This window comes from Hyposmocoma kahamanoa, unplaced genomic scaffold (genome assembly GCF_003589595.1).
Source record: "Hyposmocoma kahamanoa isolate Upper Pololo Valley unplaced genomic scaffold, ASM358959v1 210, whole genome shotgun sequence".
In the NCBI taxonomy this organism is placed as follows: domain Eukaryota; kingdom Metazoa; phylum Arthropoda; class Insecta; order Lepidoptera; family Cosmopterigidae; genus Hyposmocoma; species Hyposmocoma kahamanoa.
The window spans coordinates 5244397-5268110 of NW_020653731.1; the positions used below are offsets into that span (position 1 = coordinate 5244397).

At 36.1% G+C, this 23714-nt stretch overlaps 1 long non-coding RNA gene across 1 annotated transcript; it reads left to right on the plus strand.

Annotated features, from left to right (window-relative positions):
* Positions 1–7481: 7481 nt before the first annotated feature.
* On the plus strand, positions 7482–22499 carry LOC113227468. The gene is made up of 6 exons (XR_003310200.1): positions 7482–7541; positions 9816–9891; positions 15327–15347; positions 19103–19135; positions 22359–22382; positions 22482–22499. It is a non-coding gene; the product is annotated as an uncharacterized LOC113227468 (long non-coding RNA).
* Positions 22500–23714: the final 1215 nt, after the last annotated feature.

A 23714-nucleotide genomic window follows, 5' to 3' on the forward strand; every position in this document is an offset into this window, starting at 1 on the left:
TTGCAATAAAACGGCAATTTCATACTTTAACCCCTAATAATATATTTAATGTTAGCCTCGCCAGCTTAACAAAAATATTGCTTGTTTTAGGGTACATGTTATGCCTTCTATGTGTAACTTTCGGCACTAAATAAGTAGTAGTAATTTGTGTCATTTAAAATTGAAACAAAGAAATGCAAAATTGGACAATTTTTTATGGTGCCAAAGTGATGGCATGCACAAGTTTTAAGCCTGGTGGTAAGCGACACACATAACTAAAATGGTTGCAATGCTTTAAATACCAAAGATTTGACGTGCACTGCTTGTACGCACTATTACCCAGAGATATAATTGACAATAAGTCTCATTCGCTTATAGTTTCACCAGCACCTGTAACCTTTTATAACTGGGTCGCAGCAATACTTCCCTGAACTCTGTCACAAGGAGATCAACAGTTATAATAAGCGGAAAGTGAATAAACGTTTCGGGTTTTTTATTATAGCACACAATCCACAACCAGCATTTCTTCCGTAGTTACGAGAGGTTCTTAACCTGATAATATGAATGTTACTTATAATAATAATGTACCAAACAGTCACACCAATTACTTGGTCTCAAACTAGGGAATTTCCTGTACTACCAGTACCAGAGCGACGGAATTCACTTCGGGGCACCAATTTAGAACAGTTCATTTCCCAAATTGGTTTTACCGGGAATCGAACCCGGGAACTTCGCATGCAGCAGCCACAGCGCAAACCATTGGGTCACAGAGGTCGTCAATCGTATAAAATTGCTTTAAGAAGAAAAAAACTGTTTGACTGCTTATTAGAATGTATTGCTCTAATCACTACAGTAAATACAATTTTTCTTGTTGGGGTGAAAGTCTGGCGATCCATTATTTACCCAGGCTTTTTAATCCTACCGCAGGCGCTAGTCACTCACTTAAGTACTCGATATGAAAAAATTGCATTATGTCTCGTAGATTAAATTAGCTCTTAAGCTGCGTCAGGCACGGTTTTCTGGGTGACGTTGGTTCCAATCCAACCGGAGCGAAGTATTTTTTTTTCTAAACGGTCGATCTTTATTTAATAAAAAAAAACTGGAGGAGTGATTTCACAAAAAATAATTGAATATAATATAACAAAAAATAAGTGAAACACCCTGATATTGAAATAAAACTTTAATTGAATAATTATTTACAAGTCCTACAAAAAAAAATGTTTAAAGTCGATCTGAACCCAATTCAGTGACTGTACACAGACTGCTTCACACAATGCAATCTAATGAAAAAATAAATATTTGGATGGTATAATCAATCTCTTAAATAAGATTTTCTTGAAGAAGGTTGCGGTCGTCAACGCCTGGTACAGTTTTCTTTAATATTTCTTCCCGGACGTTACACACAGATCGTTTATTTGATCAACATTTTAAGAAGTGCTTTGTGGGCAGTTGTTTCTGTCTTTGACTAAACATGATACAGATTATCTTATAATATCTAATAATATGCGATCTATAATATAACACACAGCATTAACACAACGTACAAAGAACACATACGCAATTACTTAAGCAGTTTATTTTAGTTTATTTTATTTTGCGACATACACGTCCGTCACTCATCTCAGCTCAGGGCTCATTGAAAACCAGCGCCACAGTCAATTGCGGCTGTGGCATAAGCTGAATGAAGTCCTTTTGCGTACGCCACAACCGCACACATGACAGTACAACATTTGTAGTTGTTATATTTAGTACTTTTCTGTTTTGCTCTTTGTTTGTTATTGTCTTATTTCATTTTATTTTAATTTTATTAATTACGTTTTTTTGTTTTGTTTTGCTTGTCTAAGTAGTATCAATATATTTTTTTTGTATCTATGTGTTGTGACGTTGCAATAAATGTCTATTCTATTCTATTCTAATAATTCAAAACATCCTAAAAACGTCGATGAGTTCTGGAAGTTTTTACAATTTTCAAAACTTACCGTATCTTATTATTCTAAAAATTTGTTTATAGATTTGTTTATCCTTCTCAACTTCTTGGTTATCCAGGAAAGGCACTGTTACCTATGCAAGCAAACCTGCACAGGGATCTTCAGTCAGGTCCTGATCCCAGATCAGCCGGTTGACAGAGGCTTCATCCGGTTCTCAAAAATCTATAAGTCATAAAATTACAGTGCCTTGGGTGAGCGCCCCGGATGCATGTACTGCACCGTCGTTATTGTCCAGATAGGTACCGGAGCTGTTGGCTGGCTTGTGAGTCAGGTGTCTCGTTGCGTATTGCACAATGTAGCTATTGACGAACAGGTGAAGAATTACTAATCGACGTTTTCAAAGTCGTTCAGTGGTTTTCAGATTAAGGAACGCGCAAGTCGCAGCCTGTCGTGCTAGATCTACAGATGAACTATTGTTTTGTTTCGCATATTGACCCGGCTTGGGTTTGAACCCGGGACCTCAGAGATGGCGATACCTTGAAAACCGGTGCGCTAGCCACTCGACTACGGAAGTCGTGAAAACATACATAAACTTATTATTATCACATTGCTTTGTGCAACTACATGGAACGTAAGTTAGATGATGTCCAGATTGTCATCTCACCATAACTTACGTTCGACGTTGTATAGAATACCAAGTTTATATTACAGTTTATTTCATACATTGACTGTTTTCTATAATGTATGGAATACCGGATTGCGTACATTGCCGGTAACACACATACTTAATAATTTGATTGTTTTTAATAATTATATAGCAGTAGAGCTCCTTGTGAAAGAGTACATTCAGGGTAGTACGCCACCTCACCTGTATCTGCCGCCGAGCAATAATGTCAGCATTACTATGTTCCGGTTCTGAAGGGTAAGGGTGCTGGTGAAATTACAGGCACATGGGACTTGTCAACTCATGTCTCGGGGTGACGGACGCAGTGGTAGTGCCTCTCAGATCTTTGCAATTTAAAGCTCTGAGTGGCACTGTACCTGTTATGGTCAGGCGTGTAGCTTACCATCAAGCGCACGACTTGTTCGTCCCGTCGCTTAATGTTATAATTAAAAATAATGATTTTCAATTTACGTTATTAATATTACTTAGGTAGCAATTATTTCAAGTCATCATCGTAATATTAACATTGTTCCGTTGCGTATAAACATGGTATAAACACATCGAAGGGCGTGATTTTTCGCGTAGTTTCCGTTGGATATATTAAACGTAAAATATGCTAAAAATATTAAATCCCAGCGTAAATATTATGACATACAAGGAAATCTGATGTTCTTTTTTCGTTGAGCTTGGGTTACTATCAAAAAACCCTTTAAAATTCTACTTCTTGATACTGTACAAACTATCGAATACATTTCAATGGTTTCATTTGCCTTTTTTATATACCATGTGACGTCATGAATAAACCGCGGGTGTGCAGTGGTGGTAAGCGACACGTCTATCCATAACAGTTGCAGTGCCACTCAGAGTTTAAATCACAAAGATCTGAGAGGGACTGCCACTTAACTGTCTCTGTGGCCGAACCGTTACCATGTCGGACTGCCACGCAGAAGTCCCAGGTTCGATTCCCGGGCCGGGAAAACTATTTGTATGGTCTACATTTATTTATCTCGCGAGTTTGGGCGTAATTTGTGGTTGTCTATGCGTGTGTCCATGGCACCCGTGACACAGGGTTACCCTAGTGTGGGGCTATGTTGAGTGTGTGCGCTATTATTATGTAATAATAATAATACGACGACGATAATAATATGGCGACGAGCGCAGTATAATTACTGCGCCCGTCGCCTTGTGACGTAAGTTGACAAATCCAGCAACCTTACACTTCAAAATTAGAACGCAGTTCTTCCTCAGACGAATGCTTTCACTAGAAACCCTACTGCTAAATATAAATATTTTATGCAACCTAAAATGGCTATTAACACTCACGGTAGAGGTTGTTCCTCAAACTTAAGGACAATATGTCAAGTGGCGAGTTATCAAAGGTCTGTGCCGTTTTTATTATTAATCGCCCCCTCTCTCATTTCGCGATCGATCAGGCTTCAGGGATGTTTTCAACCCAATGGATTGAGATAAATGTCCTGTGCTTTATTCAGAGGCCGGCTACAATGATGTATAGCTTCTCTAGATATAACTTGATGCATTAGGGTATTCAATGTAATAAGGAAGATGACTTAGATACTTTGGACCATATTTTTACTGGACCCGTTATGCGATACTGGATAAATTTCGATGCAGATAGTGGCGGTATCCATTAGCTTTGTTAAAACATTTTATCTTTCATTAGGGTAAGGAACAAAATAATATTAACTTTTTTTAATGATATTTTAACGGAGTGTGCTTTGTAATTTACTTTATGTTCTGCCTATGTTTATCAATTGGAAACTATTTTTTTCAGCTCTAAATCGCGTAAATTTTCATGAGACTTATTTGTCTTATGTCTCAAGGTGACGGGTCAGTGGCAGTGCCCCTCAGATATCTGTGATTTAAAGCACTATCATCACCAGGCGCACGACTTGTTCATCCCGTCACGTACTACCATAAAAAATATTATTTCAAAGAAACCAGTGTGTTGAGGCCTTTACATGTTCATGATCACGGCTAATTTAGCCGGCTTGTTTGACCAAAGTTCCATTTCCAATTTCAAAAACCTAAAAACACTATAACTGTTAAATAAATTTTTTTGTTGAAGATTCAGCATACCTGTAGGTATGCTGGTATATAGGTATGCTTTTTTTAATTGGTGTTTTTACTTATAATTTAAATTTTGTTACTTCCAGCCACTTTTTATAGCCATTCAGTCTATTTTATACAGTCTTAAGACGTTGTCACCTTAACTGGCGAGAGAATGCTATTGATTGATGACGATTTTTAGTAATTGTGATGCTTCAGAAAGATTAATGTAGTTTTCGCTGCAATAAAAGCAAGTTATCGCCGAAATCTTACATATAATAAAACGGAAAAGGGTGGTCAGTTTGGAAATTTAGCATTTTTTAAATATTTTCAGGACAAAATAAAGATCGTTTGCGTTTACTCGAAAACAAAACAATACTTTTTAAGACAGTTTATTTGTTGTTTGATTGTGGAACTAATTGTTCAAGATGCAAGTACTCCAAATCTTTTCAATGTCACATTTCAAGTCTATAATCATTTAATCATTCATTTAGTAGCAGTAGAGCTCCTTGTGAAAGAGTTCCTCTAGGGAAGTACTGCCACCTTACCTAATTCTGCTATCAAACAAGTGATATTAGCATTACTGTGTTCCAGTTTTGAAGAGTAAGGGTAAGTAACGTCCTTTATTTGTAAGTGTTTATTTATACACAATATTATTGACTTCTCGTACGTAATCTATCATAAATCACAGAAATACGTAGCAGTAGAGCTCCTTGTGAAAGAGCTCGTCCAGGGAAGCACTGCCACCTTACCTATTTCTACCGCCAAGCAAGTAATAGTAATAGTCACATTACTGTGTTCCGGTTGTGAAGGGTGGGGGTGCTGGTGAAATTACAGGCACATGATACTTGTCAACTTTTGTTTCTGGGTGACGGGAGCAATGGCAGTGTCCTTCATATTTTTGCGATTTAAAGCTCTGAGTTGCACTGTATCTGTTATGGACAGGCGTGTAGCCTACCTTAACGACTTGTTCGTCCCGTCTCTTGATATAATAATAAAATAATCATATTTTCTATACAACTTCTTCTTAGTTGAACTTATTAGACATTGTTCAAATGTATATTACAAATATATAATCGACCTTTATTTTTTTTACCAGTAAAACGTCATTGATAATGCTATGTATTTGAATTCAATAAGGTAATTATGTCGCACGTTGAAAACAACAGCATCTCTAAACGAAAATCTCGCTTTTTCAAATGTAAATTTATTGTAGAAAAGATTAGAAAAGAAAGTTTACTTTTTCGATTAGTGATGCTGTTGATTTGCACGTGCGTTACATTATATTTTTTGTATAATGCGCTGTCGAATATGTAGGTTTAGACATAATGTTATAGGATTTTGAACTTTCTGCGTCTGCGACTAGATTTAAACTTCTGTGGAAACAAGTAATTGTGGTCATCATGGTAGACCGAGGCCAGCTACTTCGTTTTAGAAAAGAGTCAGTAGAAAGGCGTATCTTCATCGGAGCGGGTTTCAGGCGCGAGTTTCGGCCATTGATGGCCACACTGGCCCAGTGCGGGTTGAGAACCTTCTTCGACGTGCAATTTAATCACAACGTTTCCCTAATAAATTCCGAAAAATTAGTAGTAAGATTAGTAGTCATATAATTAAGGCTACCATGGTTTATATTTGCTGCGTGGACAAAGTCGTGTGCAAAACACAGTATTATACTAATAATAACGGCTGATGGCAGGAAATTGGAGAACATTTTAAAGGCTTTTCTTGCCAAACGATCAATGAAGATCTTTGGATTACGTCGGCGAAGGAGATTATAAAAATGTGTCAACGACTTTGCCAATTTCTTTGTCTGAAAATTGAAAAGAACTCCCGATTGCCGGTAAAGCGATTCTAAATTTTATTGAAAAGATCCTTACATATTCACATACAAATGACGTACGTTACGTATTACACAATATAGCACACAACATAATACGTTAGAAGTTATTATTATTGACACAAAGATCGAACACAAAGAAAAATTCCTTAAGAGTAGACAACAGCTCGAATTAAAATTTTGCTTGGTGGTGTTCATTCTGTTTGGGTCGAGCGACAGGAACACGCGCTATAGTTCAGAATTTATTTTATTACGAACGACATTAAAGCCAATTCAAAAATGTATATCGTTTACTACACGTGTTCAGTTTAGTTCAGTTGATATAAAAAAGAATCATATTTGAAATACCTATTGAATACAGCGGTTTTTTTGTAAGATTTTTTATTTGTGTTTTTTTTGTCTATCGTGAAAGTTTTTAGGAACCGTGTTTTCACAAACTAATCCTATATCTTGAATTTTAATATATATTTTTATGGTTACCAGGTTGGATCGACTCTTAATGAAAAAAAAGCAGATATGCAAAGGCTTGAGTTCGATTGTTGATTATGAAAAATGTTAAGTTTATTAAAACATATAATGATACCAAGTAACAGCTGCAGTTCAATCCAGAGCTTTAAATGGCAAAGACCTGAGGAGCATTACCGTTACGCTCGTAATTTTCTTATGATACTAAGTGAGTGGAAAGCGACACACCTGTCCTTAACGGTGTGCCCGTAATTTCACCAGCACCTTTACCCTTCAAAACCGGAACCGTAGTAATGCTGATATTACTGCTTGACGGCAGAAATAGGTAAGGTGGCAGTACTACTCTGGACGAACTCATTCACAACCAGCTCTACTGCTTAAGGATACCTTATTTTTAGAAATTCAGAAAACGATCACGTGGCACTTTATTTGTTCGATCGTAAATTTCGGCAATTTGCTACCTTAATTAGCCACGCTTAATTAATTTGTTTTTAAGTGGACTCACGCTTTATTATCACGTTTCCATTCATTTATTGAATGCAGTACACCTAATAGTTTTTGAATAATTAACATAAAATGTGGTGGTTTTCATCCTTTATTTGTAAGTGTTTATTTATACCCAATATTATTGACTTCTCTCACAGAAATACGTAGCAGTAGAGCTCCTTGTGAAAGAGCTCGTCCAGGGAAGCACTGCCACCTTACCTATTTCTGCCGCCAAGGAAGTAATAGTTACTTTACTGTATTCCGGTTGTGAAGGGTAGGGGTGCTGTGTGAAATTACAGGCACATGGGACTTTTCAACTTAAGTCACAGGGTGACGGGCGCATTGGCAGTGCCCTTCAGATCTTTGCGAACTTTACTTAAAGCTCTGAGTGGCACTGCAACTGTTATGGATGGGCGTGTAGCTTACTACCAGACGCACGACTTGTTCGTCGCGTCACTCGATATTATAAAAACAAAAAGGTAGATTTTTACATAAATCACTTCATTTTTTGTGTATCTAGTCAGCATTAAAGTTATAAAGCATGAAAATTAACGAGCTTGCATCAAATTTAATTGCAATAACTAAAACACTCCGTATTATGCTCCTTTTAGTCTTTACAATACATTAAATTGTTATCTATTACCATATTGTAATAATATCTATTACCATGATATTCAATAAATATAAATTTTATTTAAAAAATTAATAGACTGTCTGGGAAATCTAAGGGCAAAAATCTACTTTGCCCAACGCATTAGCATAGACATTCGAAGGGTGAATGTTGCTAGCATCTTGGGCACTTTTTTTTACGGGGGGAAATCTTTATAGACCCCTGAGCCCAGGGAGACTCAGGAGTTATGTAGGGACTCTCTCTCCAGACTGGAGGGCCTACCCCACGAAAACCCCCCCCAGGTTTACCTCCCGCCGGTTGAGTCGGCGCCGTGGGGTCGGTGCACATTCACCACGACAGGCATCTTGGACACCTTGCCGCGGGACCCAATTTTATTTATATAATTTAAAATTCCTAGTTTAACTTCCTAGTTTTTAAGCTTTTATTATGTAAACTTATTTTCCATAACTCCACTAGTTTGTTTAATTATTATTAATACAAAGATCGAACACAAAGGAAAATCCTTTCGATTTTTTTTTTGCTGCAATTGTATCAGTACGAGCGTTTGTGCACTATGTCCTATTCGTGTCAGTTCCGAGTCCGAGAAATGGCGGTTCGAAATATCACAGGGATCATTTTATTTTAAAAAAGTCGTTAAAACCAAAGGCAAGGGTCTGCAATAAGTACACAGAGAGATCTGCAAGGCCTTCTGGTTCGTTTCGTAGCTCAGTGGGGAGAGCGTCTGACATAGTTTGGCGAGATCGCTGGTTCGAGTCCAGCGGGATTTAAGGATTTTTTTATGTTCGATTTTTGTATTAATAATTACATAAATAATGTTCTTTCTCTTTTCTGATTCTTTACATAGGAGGAATCGATATTTTCTCTCGTGTGTTTCGTAATTGACCTATACAGGTCATTACATAAAGGTGCAAAAATATTTTGAGATATACGTGTCCATGATACTGACCAAATTAAGAATATTTTATTCACCTCACTAGCTCGGAAAGGCTTTTTTTCTCATTAGAAATCTGCCCGTAAAAGCGGTTTTCGCATGCTAGCGTGGAAAAGGTTTTTGAAAATTCGAACTTGACGATGGACTGTAATTCACCTTACTTTTTCTTTCAATGAAAAAAGAATGATGACAATGTATGGATGGTGAAATGTAAATGTAACGTAAATCCGTTATTATATTTTATTCTTATTATTGTGGACATTAAATTGACAATGATAACTAATTGTGTTTATTAAATTATTTTAATTCGTCGAAGAACTAAAATAATTTAAATAATCAGTCAATATGAGTCAATTACACAAAATTATAGAAATATAGGTAACAATAAAAATTGATGAGATTCAAATACAGAACGCGTCCGAATGTAAACTTTTTCTTTTGATTACAAATACTGATGTTTTATAGTTCAACTCTTTTTCGTTCATTTACCATTTTCCTTGCTATAGTGAGGTTGTGTGTTTCGAGGAAAAGTTGTGTGTTTCCCTCGACAGCAAAGTTGTTTTGTGTTTCGTGTCTCGAAACTCGCTTCGCTCGTGGTTCAATCTCGGCTTCCTTCGTTGGTCTGGTTTCAATACCAGCACTCGCGTTAAACAGCAGCTTTGCAGCCTTGCATTACAAATAACTATTTGCTAGTGCTACAGGAAAAATAGTGTAAAAAAAACAATATACTGGTAGGTCCACTAACTATAATGATTTGCAGACCAAGAGTCTCGTGCCTTAAGGAGTGCGTTGACGTAGCATTCATTACAATTCCTGCATTATTTCAGGTATCATGTTTATCTTCAACTGCATCTGCGAAGTCAGAAGCGGAGCTTTCGATGTAAAAAAGAAATTTTTTCTTAGGTATGTATCATCATTATTATGCCCTTGGTATAATAAACTCACACGCGTGTGAGTATAAGTCTTCTTCTTGTCGTAACGACGGCATACGATGTAATGCTTGCCATCGTGGAGAAAGGGTTATAATAAATAGTCAATGTGGTTTAATATTTTTGGTTATACTGTATGTACTAATAATAACGCTAATTACAACAATTTGCTTTCATGTTTAGTTTATGAATGTGATTCTTCCGGAAAAGAATCATGTCATAATGTTGTTCGAAATGATATTAAGAGAAGTTCAAACACGGCTAGACTCACGGACTTCAAATCATCATTCATTAAACAAAATAAATCATATTGTGCAATCAGTTCTTTCATTAAACAAGGCGTGTCAAAAAGTTCAAACGTTTTATCGAAAACGCCTTGACGGATTTAAATAAGATAAGTGATTGAATAGGACGCTCAAATATGCAGTGTAAACCCTGTTATCAAGACACATCAATACAAGTCAGTATGTTCAGTGGCGCAGTGTGTACACTCCAAGCGACGACGCCCCGTGTTCGCGCGACCGCCGGCGCTGTTTTGAAATTGCGGCTTATTTATATTTATTTTATATTTTAATATAAAATCAGAGCAGTTGAAAAATTTTCCTCCAGATGTAAACTTTTCGCGTTGTAACAACCCTAAGCGAATTAATGACGTTAGTACATCTATCGCTCCAAAGGCGGCGTTCGTATCGACTACTCGCGGGAGAAATAGAAAGTGAAAAACAACAGTTTATCACTTTCTATTTATTTCATTACCTATGACATTGAAGAACTTACTTTAAAAGGATGTTCGATATGTCTACGTTCCTTTACTCTTGCAGACATTCCAGACACATTTCTGGATCACACGCCGATGTGGTTTTCCACACAAACACTGCGTACACTAAAACACTTGACTTGCTTAACACAAACAATACTTAATATTGGCACTATTCCAAAAAGTTGCTGCCACAACTCTTAAATTATTAAGTAAATGTTAATTTGTGTTATAAACACGAGAAAAACATCAAACCACGAATACCATACAACCAGCCATTTTTAACTAACTTATGGATAAGAAAGCATTGTTGCCAACTAGACTAAAGCAAATATCACTAATCAGAAAGTTTAAAAGTTGCCAGATGTCGCTAAAACTGTATTTTCGTCCCATTTCATACCTATATTAAGGTCCATTTAACTGGCCAGAACTTTATTGTCATAAGACAGGCAAAATACTCCTGAATGCTAAGATAAAAAACATATTAAATGTTAAACGATTAAAAATTTAAAGGCTGGCTTTTTAAGACAGTTTTCCGCTTTGTCGGTCACTCTGTTCCACCCATGCATAAAATAAATATGCTGAATAGCTGAGCTGGCAAATTTTTCACAATGGTATATATTATTTATAGTTAAAAAAAAATTAGAATGTCGAAAGTCATGTAAGAAGTGTAATTACTACGAATGGCAGAAAAGTAAAGAATGAATAATATATATTTGATTTTATAAGGATTCCAATAAAGCAGCTGATAGCGGTTGATATTTTGCAATTTGTTCATGTAAATTAAGCTACTGGTCATTGTGTTCTCGTATAGGACAAGGCCGTCTGTGCACCGCTATTGGATCGGCTTATCGATTTTTTATTTTATTTTACGATTCCTACAGTTCTACTTATCGGACATAACACTAAAGCCAGGTTCAATGACAGAGCATGGATGGGTTGACCATTTTCAAAAACTCTGAATATAAATTAATGTTAAATGAAATCTTAAACGCATAGCGTAAGAACTTGAAAATGTACCTTAAAGTTAAAAGCAACTACTTGCATTCAACTGGTTCAATTTTAAATTTCAACATCACTAACAGCTGCTTTGTTGTTCAAGGGTTAATGACACGGAGCCCGAATTGGTATCATCAACATCAAACGATTCCGTCACACAATCAATAAGTTTATCTGATACATATAGAACTACTATTAAAAACATATTTGTATCCGATGCGATGCCGCCCAACGAGGATGTTGTTTCAAAAAAGACAACTAATACAACAGCGCCGACAGTACACATTGATAACCAAAATTTCGTTATTCCATCTGTTACTTCATCGCAACCAACAACAATTACAGAAGCGCAAGATGTTACTATGATAATTGTGGTAAATGGTACAGCATGTGCTTGTATCAGAATTTATTCCCCCGTTTGTGGTACTGATAACAAATCCTACTTTAACCCTTGTTTGCTTGCATGTGAGCACGGCAGTGATAATCCTGATGTTACAGTGCAATATGATGGTAACTGTATACCATGGTAAGTAGAAGGTGAAATCGAACGAAGAGTGAAAGCCGGAATTGAATGAATGGAGTTGTGAATGTTTTTATGGGTGGCCAAAAATGTGTTGAGAAAGATGCGTTTGGCAGATCATCGGGACGTAGTCTCAATCCTAACGTACATTAGTGAGTGTTGAGTGTAGCAGAAAAAGAATGAAAGTAGGTCGAATGCTGTATAAATTGGAGCTCGAGAAGTAAGTGCGGTATTAGTCTCAGAAACAGAATATCGTAGGATGGTAGTAAGAGAGGATTGTGATTTGAAAGAGGATGTAGTGGGGATAGAAAAGGAGCTTGATCATGCAGAAAGCATGAATATTAATGGAATGTGGATGAACGTAGGGTGAGGCACACCTCAACGTACATGTGGATAAGATTTGAGATGCCCTTATAAATGCGAGGTTGTACCGAGAATAAACGAGTATATATTACGAAAACTGATAAAACGATGCGGGTGGAAGAGGCAAAAAAAGATTTATTAGGAACGTATCAAATAGAAATTCATATTCTCTCAGTATTCAGTGGGAGACAGGCGTGATTGTATTTTATGTGTGTATATTACAAGGCATTTTGTAAACTAAAATATATTGCAATATAACGATAATTAATAAATTGCTAAATGATATTTAACATAGTTTTACTTTTATTTTATTTGACAAGGGAATAACTCCAGTAACAAACTGTAATAATAATAACATGGCAGATAATCTTACTTACAAATTGTCAAAGGTTTGTCGGTATTAAGGGACTTTTTTGTACCTTGAGTAACGATGGCTCTAATTAGAAACATTTCAAAAATAATCTTATCTTAGTTATACTGGTAATAAGCCGTGGTAGCCTAATGGGCTGACCTACTGCCTCTCAAGCAGAGGGTCGTGGGTTCAAATGCGGGCTCGCACCTCTGAGTTTCTCGGAATTTATGTGCGAAATTTAATTTGAAATTTATCATGAGCTTTTCCGTGAAGGAAAACATCGTGATGAAAACTGCACGTTGAAGAAGGTTCATAGTCCTCGGAAAACGTGTAAAGTCCCCAACCTGCATTGCGCCAGCGTGTGACGTATAAATGGGATGATGGTGATGGATTTATACTGAAAATAAACTTTCGTTCAGAGAGCTAATTTATGTGCCATCAAGATAGCCGTTATGTTATACATTTTCTTATCCTATCTTAGCTAACGCAAATTAACGGTTTTGGTTTTGGTTAAAGTTTTTAACATGTCATATCCTATAGTAGCATAATTGATGAATGCTGAGAACACCGAATTTTCGCGACACCAAAATATTAAATTTCGAAATTATACAACACAAATACGTTAGTTGCTGTCTTGCCATGTTCAATTAAATGTCAGACAAGATCACATACGTTGCTCGGATACCAAAGTAAATAATTGAAGTTTAGTATCCCTTAACGTATATTTAGAGTAATTCCTTGGCTCACTATCACATCAACACGGGCACACTATCTCAGACTACAATTCTTTAGAAGCATGTAGCTCTTCCAGCAGTATTTGTGTTATGGAAATTGGATACAACGACGGTACCAGAAACACTCAGACCCAAGACAATTTAGAAAAGTTAGCTTTTCTACATTAAGATAAGATACATTTCTTTTTCATCATTAACGCGGCCGGGGTCGCACCCGGGTCATCAGAGATGGCGACTCTATCAAAACTGGTGTGCAATTCACTCGACCACGGTCTTCGACTGTGATATCTATTTCTTTTTATTACACAATTTAGAAGACCAAATGACTAGTTTTTGGTAATAGTTACAACACATTTTTATTTTTATTTTTATTTTTTATTTAAACATCAAGTACTGGACGAACAAGTAATGCGCCTGGTGGTAAGCGACACGCCTACCCATAACATTTGAAGAGCCATTTAAAACACAAAAATTTTAGCTCTAAATGACCGATTTGATTTGACAATTTGACATTAAGTCATAAAATCCCATGTACTCTTGGATTTGCCCTTTAAAACTGGAATGCAGTAAAATGCTTCCATTATGGATTGGCGGCAGAAATGAATATGGTGGTAGTACTTAACTGGATCAAAATTTTTCACAAGAAGCTCTACTCCTACTAAATTTTGATTATGAACACACGTAAGCATCATTAACAGAAGCATATTAAAAAAACGCGGCCAATTCTATTTTTATTCTAATTGATTAAGTGGTTTTTAAAATATAGTGCAAGCAGAAATACACTAAATTCTATTAGTTTCACACACACACGCATGAACGCCCACCCACTCGCGTGCAGGCACATAAGCACGCACGCACGCACGCACGCACGCGCACACACACACACATACATGCATCTAGTTCGCACGCTAATAATAAGTACCGTCTACTCTTACTTTTTATTTTTAAGGTTTTACTTATTTTAACAAGTTTAATCATCTACCCACTTACTACTCATTACTTAGCAATAAGTCTCATTATTCAAGGGATGGGGCCCGGTGACTTGTAATACTGGTGAAATACCTACATCAAGCACCAGCTCCCACAATATACTACTGTAATTTACCTACTAAGATTTATATTGTCTACAAGACAATATTTTGTAGTGAGAAATAAACATATTTATTCTTATTGTTGTTATTGTCTATTATAATTATTGTTATTAGCTTCGAGCAATACAAGTACTGTGTGAAAAGAAAATTAAAGAAGTCACGGTTGCTTAATGGTTTGACCTACCGCTTCACAAGCAGAGGGCGTGGGTTCGACTCCAGGCTCGCGCCTCTGTGTTTTTCGAAATTTATGTGCATTTAATTTTAAATTTACCATGAGCTGTTCGGTCTCGGATAACGACCTCACGCATTAACTGCAAACATGTAGTCAATCTGTTATCAGCCTAACAAAGTGTAGTTGTAGTTTGATAACCCATGTTCTTGTTGTATCATGAAAGAATGTATCTTGCAATATGACATCAAAAATTGCTTTTGACATCACTATATTATGGAACAAATATAAGCTACGTAATTTTACGACATAAAGTGAAAAATATAGATCAATGTTGTTATAGCAGTCCGGCGCTTGCTTCTATGCGTTTTTAAATTTTTCAAATTAATGAATTTCACTAAGATGAATAATTTCTTTGATTCAGGAAAGAACACAATGATACAAAGTAAGTATTAAGTGTATTTATTGAGAAAAGTCGTTGTTTTTTCTATACCTATTGTATCACTTGACAATACAGTAAAATTTTAAGCTAATTTACACATTTGTATTGGCAATGTGTAGAAGGTGAGTTGTGTGCGCGAGCACTTAGTTTTTGATACATTTTATGAATTTTATTCCTTTTGAATTTTGTATTCTTTTTGACGAGAATTTTTTTTCAAATTCAAGGATTCTTTAATTATTTCGCCCTTCTCCCTCTTCCTAAAACTACTTAGACAAGCGTCTCGCCATCAAATTGTCTTAGGGTCCCCGCAAACTACAGACTTTCTATTCGCCGATAGGTAAACCAATCAAACAGGTGGGTCAACCAAGCAGTCTGGTTGGTGGTCAATGCGCAGAGCAGCGAATAGTCTACCGATTACTCTCGAAAAATTATGCTAATTGGTTGCTGCTTTTGAATTGCATGAAATTAAATTGTGTAATTTTCCAGAAGTTGAAATTGCTTTATAAAATTAGAAGTATGTCCTATTTTATTTATTTTACTTCGCGGAGTACCGTAAACCTTGATTTGGTGGTAGCAACTTAATTTACTTCCAATTTTATTAACATGGACGTCCGCAAAGTAATGCCTGAATGTATTAATTATTATTGCTTTTATACAATGGAGGAAAAGTGTAACGAAGAGAGACCGACAGTATTGGGCGCATCGGCTAAACAATCAGCAAATGGACACGCGTGGGTGAGCGCCATTCTGATTTAGTAAACGGCCTATAGTTTACCGACAGATCAACTTGAAGGCAATCTAGTAGCACATCACACTTATTTATCTACCGATATCGCATCGTTACTAACATGCTCACTTGCATACATCTTCATACTGACCCGACTGAACTATAGGCCTATAGAAAACCTACAGTCTGCGAGGGCTCTTACCATAGCAATAAGAAATAACCGCTCAAGCTTCTAATTTGTTCCATATAAAAATTATGTGAAATTAGATGAAGCCATGGTGCAATAATGGTTTGACCTACTCATAGCTATGACCTACCGTCTCTCAAGCAGAAGCCGTGGGTTCGAATCCGGCCTCGCAATTCTGAGTGTCTTGGAGTTTATATGCGGAATTAAATTAAATTAAATTAAATTAAATTAAATTAAATTAAATTAAATTTGTTATTCGGTGAAGGAAAATATCGTAATGAAACGTGCGCGCCTAAGAACGTTCACAACCCTCGGAAACCTTATGAAGTCCCTAACCCACAATGGGCCAGCGTGCCGGACTATGGCTTATACACTCGCATCATGAGAAGGGAATGTTGTCCAACCGTGTGACGTATAAATGGATTGATGATGTATTAATTTCGAAAGTAATTTGTTTGCCCATAAAATAAATTGTAAATTACAATAGTAAAAATGCTCTTTTTATTTCTTATTCAGAGTTCTTAATGACGTAAGAAAGTAAGCATTTTTTGTAAGTTAGTATTAAATGTAAAGATACATTTATTTCAATACAATTTAATCTAATACAATACAAGTAAAACACATGTAAATAAAGCTATTATAGTGGTAAAATAAGCATTAAGAAGGAAATTTAAATTGTAGAATCTTCATAGTAAACATTTTAATTATTAGAGCCTGTGTTATTGGGATGCCTAAACTAAGTAAATGTGTAATTGTATTTTCTATAATAATGTATAATTTCTGTATTTTAGGCATATTTTTGGGCATTTTTCTTTTTTTTTAAAGATTTTTTTTATATTTACCAATAAAAAAATTAGTTGTTACAAATTAATGGCTACCTATATCAAGATAATTGTGAAACAACTTACGAATTAACTTACAAGGCCTTGTATTAATACGAGTCAAGCAATTCCCGTTCCCGCCGAGGCTTTATAGTGATTTTCTCAAACAATGAGAGGAAATAATAGATGACTAAAGAGAACAAGATGTATAATAAAAAAGTAAAAAAAAAGATAATTAAAATTTAAAGTAATATTTGACATAATTAAATTTTTATTGAATTGATATTCAATTATTTTTTGTGAAATTACTCCACTAAATTGTTATAATTATTAATACAAAGATCGAACACTCAGAAAAAACACTCAGAAAAAATTCCTTCGATCCGGTCGGATTCGAACCGACGTCTTCTTGCATACCGTGCCAGACGCTATACCAACTAAGCCACGGAACGAACCAACGGACCTCACGAATTTTTCTATGTGCTTGCGTCGTGTCTTTGTACTTGGTCTTTCAACGACTTTTTAGTCGTAGCGCCATCTATGAGAAATCTATTACAGATTTATCACCCAGTTAGTACCTTTACAGCTACCAATCTTGGCGAGAGATGTCGCTATTCACTGTAATAATTAAATTTTTATTGATATTAATTATTAATATTTGACATAGTTTTTCCAGGCACATTTAATAGTTGACTGCTGGACTTCTGATGACGCGATTTATTGTATATCTATGAATATTTATTTTCATTATCTTTTAAGCTTTTCTTATTAGAACTTATTTTCGCGACGAACATAGAAAAGATGACCAAAAAAACAGAAAAGAATATCAAAGCATTTTAGTTTATTTTACAGCCTTTTTTTTTAAGTAAGCGGTATATGTGGGTACTTTTAATTTTCGCAATTACGAACACTTGGCAGTTGGCTGTATGAGTTTTTCTTTTGCCTTATTACGTTCATTATTAAAAGTGTACCAGAATCTGATGGCACTTAGACAATTTTAAATTTATAGGGGCAACATCAGTATAATAGGTAAAAATGTACTAGGTACTTCATATATTATCTTAATTGATCAGAATTGACCTGACCTCGTACATGTTTTAAGATCTGTATGAATTTTGTGTGTGAGAAAGGTAAGTAATTTCTGACACATTTTAAAATTAAACAAAAATATATCAATTACATTGTGGGTGATTAAAAGATAATTTACGTTTGCAGTTTGTAGTAACTCGCATTTACGCCATTTATCTTTTTTTTACCCACTCTGTAGTCTAAACACTGTAGTCTTGCCCTCAGTACCAGTAAAAATTACAATGGCACTACATACATTGATTTGGCATCGTTAAAATTTCAAAGATCAAGTTTATTTACTCCTACTAATTGGCAAGATTTGAGACCCACTTCTAAATTGTGAAATGTGACTTAAATGCACCTAATTCATCGCTGATTTTCCGATATAAACATTATTGCAATGTTTTTTGCTTGAGATTGGAGCCGATTCTCAGTAATTTTGCTACAAAATCCTTATTTTAAAATGAAAAAAGTATAGCAGATAGCTATTTGACACAAGTAATATTTTGAATTGACATGTGACAAGTTAATATTGCCAGTTGAAAGTCGTTTGATTTTGCTAATATTTAATACCATGGGATTCTGGTACATCTACAGTAGGTAGATTTTAAAAGTTTAGAGAAGTGGATAGTAATGAATTTTCATACTTACTTTGCAGGCCTTGGCCGGGAAGTAATCGCATGGTCCGTAAATGACAAACTGCCGTGTTCGTTTTTCGAAAATAATGCTAACGTATCCGAGCATTTTTGAGAAAATTGTATTTACGTCTAACATACTCAGATTAGATTCATAGTCATAAGATTGACATTCGTACGTATCTTGGTAGCAAAGTTTTACTTAGAAGTGTCTTGTAACTTTAATGTCCTGGGTAGTTCTTTACTTTTACAGCAGGGAAGTAATAGTATGTGCAAGCAAAATAAATATGTCTTACATAAAATGTGTTTTATGTTTTCAGATTTATTAATCATGGAACAAGTGAGGACTCGAGGTAAAATAATTATAATGATATCTATAGAACATTATTGGTTAAGTAGATATAAATAATAAGAACCTTTTTATTATGTCGATGAAATACGCTATAATTACTTACAATCGTGTTGAAAGGATTTGCCAATTGGCCTGAAGTATTCGCCGATTGTTACCCAGTTTTAAGGTTATCTTTATAAAAGAGATTCGTTTGATCCCACAGTCAAACTGAATACTCAGTTTTGTGGGACTATGTATGTATCTAAGGGAAACTGCGCGACTACGATACAGGACGACTAGCGCGAGAGCGATGTAAAGTGTGAGATACTACCATTCTCGCATATAGATCTCGCGCGACATAAGTCGCTCTCGCGCAAGTCGCGCCATATCGTGCTAGCCCTACAGTACAGAGTACTAAAAAACCGACCTCAAAAGTTATTAATCCCCTAGTTTCCCCCCTTAGAGGTGGAATATTTGCTTCAATTTTAAATGGGACCACTTCTGATGTACCCTCTTTCCAACAAAAAAAGAATCCTCAAAATCGGTTCACAAATTTTAGCCGGAGTTATCGCGTAACATTCATACAAAAAAAAAAACAAAATACAGTCGAATTGAGAACCTCCTCATTTTTTTGAAAGTAAAAAAATAACGAATCAACATATAAAATTTTAAATAGTCAACACAACTTGAATAAATGTCATGTGTGCGGGTGTGGCGTATGCAAAAGGTGATCCTTTTGCATTGCATTGAATGGATACTCAGCTAATGTCACAATAGAGAAAATAATGTGATGCTGGTTTCCAGTGGACCCTAAAGCCGGCTTTTCAGTACAGTACAGTCTCCGTTCGACTCTCAACAGGAAACTTCATAAAAATGCTTCCACTGCAAACAAGTGAGCGGTGTGGACTGAGCGAGTTAAAAAAATTACAAAAGAAGTCGCAGAGTTGAGCGAGTTTCCAGCGGAGTTCGTACAGGCTCTGTTTGACTCGTAACAGTAAGTTTTCTGGAAATGCTTCCACATCTAACGAGTGAGAGAAGCGAACTCGGCGAGTTAAGATAAGTCGGCTTTGGAATCCGCAATGTCAATATATAGGGACTTAACGTGATCAGATCAGACATAGGACATTTATTCTGAGATGAAATTATAAATAAATTAGAAGGTTAATTAGTGTGCCAAAAATGGGAATACATGTAATTAATAGTGTTCACTATGTGTTTAATAATTGAAAGTGATTTTTTTTACACAAAACAAAAACTGAAACTCATTTTTTACCTTTCCACCACCTAGCTCACTCCGCAAAGACCGCTCGCTATGAAAGGACTGAACCCAGATTGAAAACACTCACACTCCCGCACTCTGTTGCACGCGTTACATTGCGCATCTTATGAAACCAGCTATTTTTTAGTAACTACAAATAAAAGTTGTTTTCCAGCAATTATTTTTCATGTGCATCAGTTTGATGTATTTGATGTACACTGCGTATGTTTCAGCCTCGTTAGGGATCTGTTTACACCCTGTCTAAACTAAAATAAACACTAACCTAAAGGAATAAATATGTTGATGATGACTAACGGAGTAATAAAAATATTTCAGATTGATTCGTGAGGATAGTGATAGAAGGTAAACATAATATTTGCTAATACAATGATAAAATACCACTACTTCGAAAAGCAGCAGTGATCGTGAGACCTGTAAAAAGCCCGAAACGTTGGTTTTAAACAAAACGCGAATTAGATCCGAAAAAAGTAGTTTCATTTCCAATTTGTAGCAATCACAATAATTAAATATCATAACTGAATTAATTGTTTTATGATGTGCGTACAGGAGAGTTCAGAGAACATGATGTGGGTATGTTTAATGTTGTGGAAGTAACACGTGTACCACTTGTAAAGTGTATGACAGCGACAAAAGTGTGAGCGGATTCGGATTTATATGAATTTTAACTGGAACTAGAGTATGAAATATACACACAACAATAGCGTTACAAATTGAAATGTCTATTTGCTTAAGTGCCTGTATTAATATAAGGTGTTCATACCACCTATATCTATACTGTATACGATACCGCACTTATTTCTGCCTCCAAGTGGTAAGTCATGTCACTTGGTATAATTAAAAAAAAATATTTGTACAACTTTTGTTAAAAATCTACTTTAGGGCATTGAACTTATCGTGTAGGTAATTTATATTTACGTCTAGTTCGAGTATACATACTACTTAAATTAATTGTTATAAGGTCATTATTATTTTGTTTATTGTGATATTGTACTTGGTTGCATAAGGACCCCCTTAAACTATAGACTTGCTGTCCGCCGATAATTAAGTCGAGTTGAGCTGCTAGCGCGTACACTGGGCCAAGTACACAGTTTGATTTGTGATGAGTGCACAAAGCAGCGAGCAGTCGGTTGAAAATTTTTGCTAATTGGTAAACAGACAAGGATTATTTAGGTGTGCATGCTGCATTACCGACCTCATCGATACTTTCCATCAAGAGAAATGGAGTTAAAATCTTTACTAGCTCACTTATTTAAAAAAAAGACTGCTTTTAAAGAAAGCGATTGCAAAATGAAAATAAAAAGGCTACAAAAATTTTATTATGCTTTTATTCATGGAAATAAGAATCACCAAGAGTTGTTTTGAGAAGAGTGCGCGCTTGTTTACCGACACATAAGTTTGAGAGCAATCGTGCAGTCCATTAAACTTATTTATTATTCGATATAGAATCAATACTAAGATCCATAACAAACATAGAGAAATTCGTAAGATCCGCTGACTGAACCTGTAGCTCAGTGGGTAGCGCATCGCCCTTGTTTGGCGTGGTCCTGTGTTAGAGTCCTGTTGGGTCGACGAAATTTTTCTTTGGGTTAGATATTTGTATTAACAATTGTAGAAGGAAGAAATAATTGTGGAGTTATTTTAGAAAAATATTTGAATATCTATATCCGTAACACGTTGATATTCAATAGAATCAACGATACCGAATCGTTACAATGTGTGCACTTGCATACATCTTTATAATGATTAAGGATCCGACAGAACTATATTGGTCGATAGAAAGTCTACAGTCTGCGGGGGCTCTAAGTGCGATGTATACAATTAAGTTCAATAGGTTGATTTGATACTACTATTAGCATATTTCTTGTAATCCTTTTGGGTTTATTTGTCGAGGCAATAAACAGTTGAAGTGAAGTAATTACGTGCAATGATGGAAAAGTATATGATAAAAACGTTTTTTTCTTTTCAGATACATTGAAATTAGTGATGAGAAGTAAGAAAACTTTATAATAATATGATGATAAACAAAATAAATTATGAAGGTGATCATCGTCGACAATGACACAAATATTACAAAATTGCATATTTTTAGATTGTTTCGTGGAGCAGCAACTGATGATGATGTGAGGTAAAAAACAACACATCGCGTATATTTATTAAAAATATACACGACTTAGATCTGGCTGGCTGTCAGTCGTGACCATGAGACTTTTACAGTATACGAAGTGTTGGTTGGTTTGAAAAATCAAATAAGTATGTGCGATATATATCCGAAAAAAAATAGTTTCATTCTCTTACTGTAACAATCGCGAAAGCCTTACCTTACTAAGCCTTAAGCCTTTAAACTTAATATGCCACGATTTGTTTCTTTATTTGTAACGTTAGGGTTAGAGAGGGGGACAAAGCCGCCCGGGCGTTCGAGAAGTGGCGCGATAGCCGTGGATCGCGCGCCAGCGCACCATCGGCCCGATCCTCCCAACCTCGAAGTCTGGTTGAGTCCCACGTTCCGGCTGGCACAGATACTTACCGGGCGCGTATGCTTCGGCGAGTATCTGAACCAAATCGGACGCAAGTCGACGACGCAGTGCCACCACTGTAGGAGGGACCAGGCTTCCTCCCAGCACATGCTGGAGGAGTGCCCCGCATGGGCCTCCGAGCGGAACACCTTGGCTGCCCGGATCGGGCGAGATCTCTCTTCGGAGCGGGGGCCTTCGCTTTGGCAGTCGCGAGGAGGACGACGGGGCTGGTGAGGAGGAGAGGGGGAGGACGTAGCTCCTCCTAGGTACTGGGGGCGTTCCGGTGCGCTAAGTCGATCACCCGAGAAGAGCACCGTGGGGTTTTAGCCTGTAAGTGTCCAGCCTCGGAGATTTCCCCACGGAAAACAAAACAAAAGGGGAGACAAAGCCGCCATCTTGGTATGGTTGACGTTTCTAATGTATCTTGCACATTTATGTGAACGTATTGTTTTTACAACGATGTTTTTCTAGTCCCCACGCACGTCCCAATTTGTTCCAAAGCTTGCTTAGTGCCAGTAGATAATAATACACGAAATGTTCGGATTGAAAATAAATCATGCTTATGCGATCCCAAGTATAAGACGGATAAGCCACTTCACATAAAATTTACTATAATATGTTAACTAGAAGCATATACATACCTACTAGTACATTTAGCGCAACAAAAAAGTGATATTATAAAAAAAGAGACTTGTTATTGATGTTTTTACTACCGTGACATTTTTTTTTAATTACTCCACCAAAAATTGTTCCTTGTAACGTTGACACCTTGTACACTTTTATTCTTTTTGCTACAAAGCACAGTAAAA